The following is a 5,000-nucleotide window of genomic DNA, read 5'->3' as shown; positions in this document are numbered from 1 at the left end:
TTAGCAGGCTAGAGTCTCGTTCGTTATCGGAATTAACCAGACAAATCGCTCCACCAACTAAGAACGGCCATGCACCACCACCCACCGAATCAAGAAAGAGCTATCAATCTGTCAATCCTTCCGGTGTCCGGGCCTGGTGAGGTTTCCCGTGTTGAGTCAAATTAAGCCGCAGGCTCCACTCCTGGTGGTGCCCTTCCGTCAATTCCTTTAAGTTTCAGCTTTGCAACCATACTTCCCCCGGAACCCAAAAGCTTTGGTTTCCCGGAGGCTGCCCGCCGAGTCATCGGAGGAACTGCGGCGGATCGCTGGCTGGCATCGTTTATGGTTAGAACTAGGGCGGTATCTGATCGCCTTCGAACCTCTAACTTTCGTTCTTGATTAATGAAAACATACTTGGCAAATGCTTTCGCTTCTGTTCGTCTTGCGACGATCCAAGAATTTCACCTCTAACGTCGCAATACGAATGCCCCCGCCTGTCCCTATTAATCATTACCTCGGGTTCCGAAAACCAACAAAATAGAACCGAGGTCCTATTCCATTATTCCATGCACACAGTATTCAGGCGGGCTTGCCTGCTTTAATCACTCTAATTTGTTCAAAGTAAACGTGCCGGCCCACCCAGACACTCAATAAAGAGCACCTTGGTAGGATTTCAACGGGGTCCGCCTCGGGACGCACGAACACGCACGAGGCGGTCGCACGCCTTCGGCTCGCCCCACCGGCAGGACGTCCCACGATACATGCCAGTTAAACACCGACGGGCGGTGAACCAACAGCGTGGGACACAAATCCAACTACGAGCTTTTTAACCGCAACAACTTTAATATACGCTATTGGAGCTGGAATTACCGCGGCTGCTGGCACCAGACTTGCCCTCCAATAGATACTCGTTAAAGGATTTAAAGTGTACTCATTCCGATTACGGGGCCTCGGATGAGTCCCGTATCGTTATTTTTCGTCACTACCTCCCCGTGCCGGGAGTGGGTAATTTGCGCGCCTGCTGCCTTCCTTGGATGTGGTAGCCGTTTCTCAGGCTCCCTCTCCGGAATCGAACCCTGATTCCCCGTTACCCGTTACAACCATGGTAGGCGCAGAACCTACCATCGACAGTTGATAAGGCAGACATTTGAAAGATGCGTCGCCGGTACGAGGACCGTGCGATCAGCCCAAAGTTATTCAGAGTCACCAAGGCAAACGGACCGGACGAGCCGACCGATTGGTTTTGATCTAATAAAAGCGTCCCTTCCATCTCTGGTCGGGACTCTGTTTGCATGTATTAGCTCTAGAATTACCACAGTTATCCAAGTAACGTGGGTACGATCTAAGGAACCATAACTGATTTAATGAGCCATTCGCGGTTTCACCTTAATGCGGCTTGTACTGAGACATGCATGGCTTAATCTTTGAGACAAGCATATGACTACTGGCAGGATCAACCAGGGAGCTGCGTCAACTAGAGCTGAGCAGCCGGCCGCCCGGGAGTGTGTCCCAGGGGCCCGCGCGATCACGCAAGCGTCCGCTCAATTATTCTGCAAACAGGAGGAGGCTGAGCTCCCCTGCACAATACACCTCGAAACCCTCTCAGGTCCCGGCGGCGCGCAGCGCCGTCCTAAGTACTTGGTCGGGTTCGAGAGAGGCGCAATCGCCCGGAGTTAGGCGAGTAGACGCTTTAGGTGCGACCACCCGTGCTCCCAACTGAGCTTGCCGCTGCCGACAGAGGCCCGGGAGCGTGCTGTCGTGGCATTGCCGGCGGGAGACAACACGCGCCACCTACGGTGACCGGCAGCTCCAACGCCAGCGCCACAGAAGGGCAAAGGCCCCACGTGGGTGCCGAAGCGAACTCTCCCAGCACAGCGCACGTGCCAACACGTCTGCACAACTGCGATACAAACCACCAGCGAGAACCGCTGGGGCGACCGAGCAGCAGACGGCGTCGCGGCGCCGAGTGCCGGGCGGCGGCGCATCCTCAACGCACACAGTCCTCAGTCGGACCAGCACACTGCAGATGTCCACCGCGCTTCGCACCGGGCCCGCGAGGACCCACTTTGGCCGCCCGGCGCCGCGCGCAGGGTGCCCCGGCGCGCAGCTGCGCCGCCTGCCGCGTCCGTCGGCCGGCGCGCCTGCCACTGGGCGCCCCCACCAGCCGGCTGTAGCGCGTGCGCCCACGCACCGCGCGGCCAGCACGCCGGGCGGCCCCCCCTCACCGGCCGCGGACGGTCCCACCCAGCCACCGCCGCGTATCGCTTCACACACCCTTACTGATTTACCTCCAGCAACAACAACCGCACCACAATGGGTTTACCAGTTGTTCATTTGCGTAACGTCACCAGCAAACGGAGACGTCCATCCCAGTTTGCAAATGCAACGATTATTGCATACCTGTCTGTTAGGTGTCACGACACACTACGTCTGCCCACATACACGCAACAAAATGTGCCCGACTAGAGAACGCGTGGGAGGTGGCCCCCTACGTATGCGATGTCCATTACGAGACCGACTGTCAACCAGCATCTGTACCATGTCGCAGATGTGGAACGCGGTGCACCATGCTATCACACTGTGTGAGAAGAGACGACTACGTTTGAATACACGCGCCACTACATCAACAGACGGCTCATGCTGATCGCCATCCAGGGCGTCCGTTACTCCCACACGTCTCTATGGCGTACCACACTGCAATGTAGCTGTTATGGGGAGACGGCACGTGGCTGAGTGCACAACATTTGGACCGTATGGTTCGCTGTTGTTGGGCGCAGTCGTTGTACGGTCACACATGTGCCACAGCGTATCATTCAGTACATACGGACCTATGTGCAGTACAATGTGAGGGTTAAGCTTACGACATCAGCGGACAGTGGACACAGGCCGTACCACGACGTAGACTGAGCGCTTCGACATGCGAATGCCAGTGAACAGCTGCGAAGGGCATTGAACACGCAAGCACCTGAACGACCAGCGTGCGAAGGCAGGGGGGAGGGGGGGGGGGCGATGTACATCCTGCAGTCGTCCACATTACAGTGTACAGCGGGAGCATGTAAAAAGTAAGCAACACTTGCGAAGTGTTGAACATGAAACGATACACAAGAGGGTGGGCGGTGCGAGTAGCGAACTATATTCAGAGGGTTGTGGTTAGACAACACTGGATTAATGTAACGTGTCATATGCCAATTACAGAGCAGGTTAAGGCACAACGTGGGTTAGGTTAAGGCACAACGTGGGTTAGGTTAAGGCACAACTTGGGTTAGGTTAAGGCACAACGTGGGTTAGGTTAAGGCACAACGTGGGTTAGGTTAAGGCACAACGTGGGTTAGGTTAAGGCACAACGTGGGTTAGGTTAAGGCACAACGTGGGTTAGGTTAAGGCACAACGTGGGTTAGGTTAAGGCACAACGTGGGTTAGGTTAAGGCACAACGTGGGTTAGGTTAAGGCACAACGTGGGTTAGGTTAAGGCACAACGTGGGTTAGGTTAAGGCACAACGTGGGTTAGGTTAAGGCACAACGTGGGTTAGGTTAAGGCACAACGTGGGTTAGGTTAAGGCACAACGTGGGTTAGGTTAAGGCACAACGTGGGTTAGGTTAAGGCACAACGTGGGTTAGGTTAGGGCACAACGTGGGTTAGGTTAGGGCACAACGTGGGTTAGGTTAGGGCAAAACGTGGGTTAGGTTAGGGCACAACGTGGGTTAGGTTAAGGCACAACGTGGGTTAGGTTAAGGCACAACGTGGGTTAGGTTAAGGCACAACGTGGGTTAGGTTAAGGCACAACGTGGGTTAGGTTAAGGCACAACTTGGGTTAGGTTAAGGCCCAACTTGGGTTAGGTTAAGGCCCAACTTGGGTTAGGTTAAGGCCCAACTTGGGTTAGGTTAAGGCCCAACTTGGGTTAGGTTAAGGCCCAACTTGGGTTAGGTTAAGGCCCAACTTGGGTTAGGTTAAGGCCCAACTTGGGTTAGGTTAAGGCACAAATTGCGTTACATTGCGGTACAAATTGAGTTACATTGCGGTACAAATTGAGTTACATTGCGGTACAAATTGAGTTACATTGCGGTACAAATTGAGTTACATTGCGGTACAAATTGCGTTACATTGCGGTACAAATTGCGTTACATTGCGGTACAAATTGCGTTACATTGCGGTACAAATTGCGTTACAAATTTGGTTAGGTTAAGGTGCAAAATGGGTTAGGTTAAGGTGCGAAATGGGTTGGATTACAGTACACAACGTGGTAAGAGATAGTGTGTTGGGGGGGGGGGGCCGAGGTTCGTTGGTAGTGATCAATGTAAGTGGATGTCTGAGGCAGCGTCAGTATGTGACAGCAGTTATGTCTCGTCAGGATGCGCTTTTCGCTCGTGACTGGAGGCGCGCCGCGTCTGTGGTTGCGGCAAGGGAGTGGCAGACCTGTGCGATTCATTCCTGCCATTGTTTCTGTGCTGTAACAGGAGGCAGTGTGGTGGTGTTGGGTGCACCCCTGTGTAGGACATGTGTGGGTGTTGGTGGCTTATCTGAGCAATTGTGGATGTCGGACGGGTGGGATATTCTATTTTATAATTGAACCCCCTGGTGTGGTTATCATAGTGTGGATGGTGTACTGTGGCGGAGAGGATGCACCGGACGTTGGTCCATGCTGGTGCTTACATATTGTATCTGTGTCTGTTACAGGCAGAGAGTAATGTGTGATAGAGTGTCTCGCTGAGGTGTGGTTCATATTGTGTGCACAGACTTACAGCATGTATAGGGACAGCGGGAATTTGGCATATTGGATATAACTCTTCATGAAACGCAAGATATAGGGGTGGATTGCAACGTACGAGTGCGGGAAGAGTCCGCCGTTCATCCGCTTGGGTTGCGATTTGGGCGGTTGGGGTGGGCCACGTGCGGGTGCGGGTGGAGTGATTGTCGGTTGACTACTTCGTGCGACGCAGGCACTGGCGTTGGGGCTCCTGTCGTGGACAGATGGTGCAGGCTTTGTGGGTGGCGTCGGAAAATGGGCACTGTGGGACCTAG

At 54.0% G+C, this 5,000-nt stretch overlaps 1 non-coding gene across 1 annotated transcript in view; it reads right to left on the bottom strand.

The window, feature by feature from the left end:
• Nucleotides 1-1,443, bottom strand: part of LOC126178758 (small subunit ribosomal RNA) — a 1,909-nt gene extending 466 nt beyond the window's left edge. The window contains exon 1 of the ribosomal RNA XR_007536619.1: nucleotides 1-1,443. This exon is cut by the window's left edge and continues 466 nt beyond it. This is a non-coding gene — a ribosomal RNA (small subunit ribosomal RNA).
• Nucleotides 1,444-5,000: the final 3,557 nt, after the last annotated feature.

This window comes from Schistocerca cancellata, chromosome 3, assembly GCF_023864275.1.
Source record: "Schistocerca cancellata isolate TAMUIC-IGC-003103 chromosome 3, iqSchCanc2.1, whole genome shotgun sequence".
In the NCBI taxonomy this organism is placed as follows: Eukaryota; Metazoa; Arthropoda; class Insecta; order Orthoptera; family Acrididae; genus Schistocerca; species Schistocerca cancellata.
Note: the sequence above shows the minus strand (reverse complement) of the source record. Positions and strands in the feature narration are given on the sequence as shown.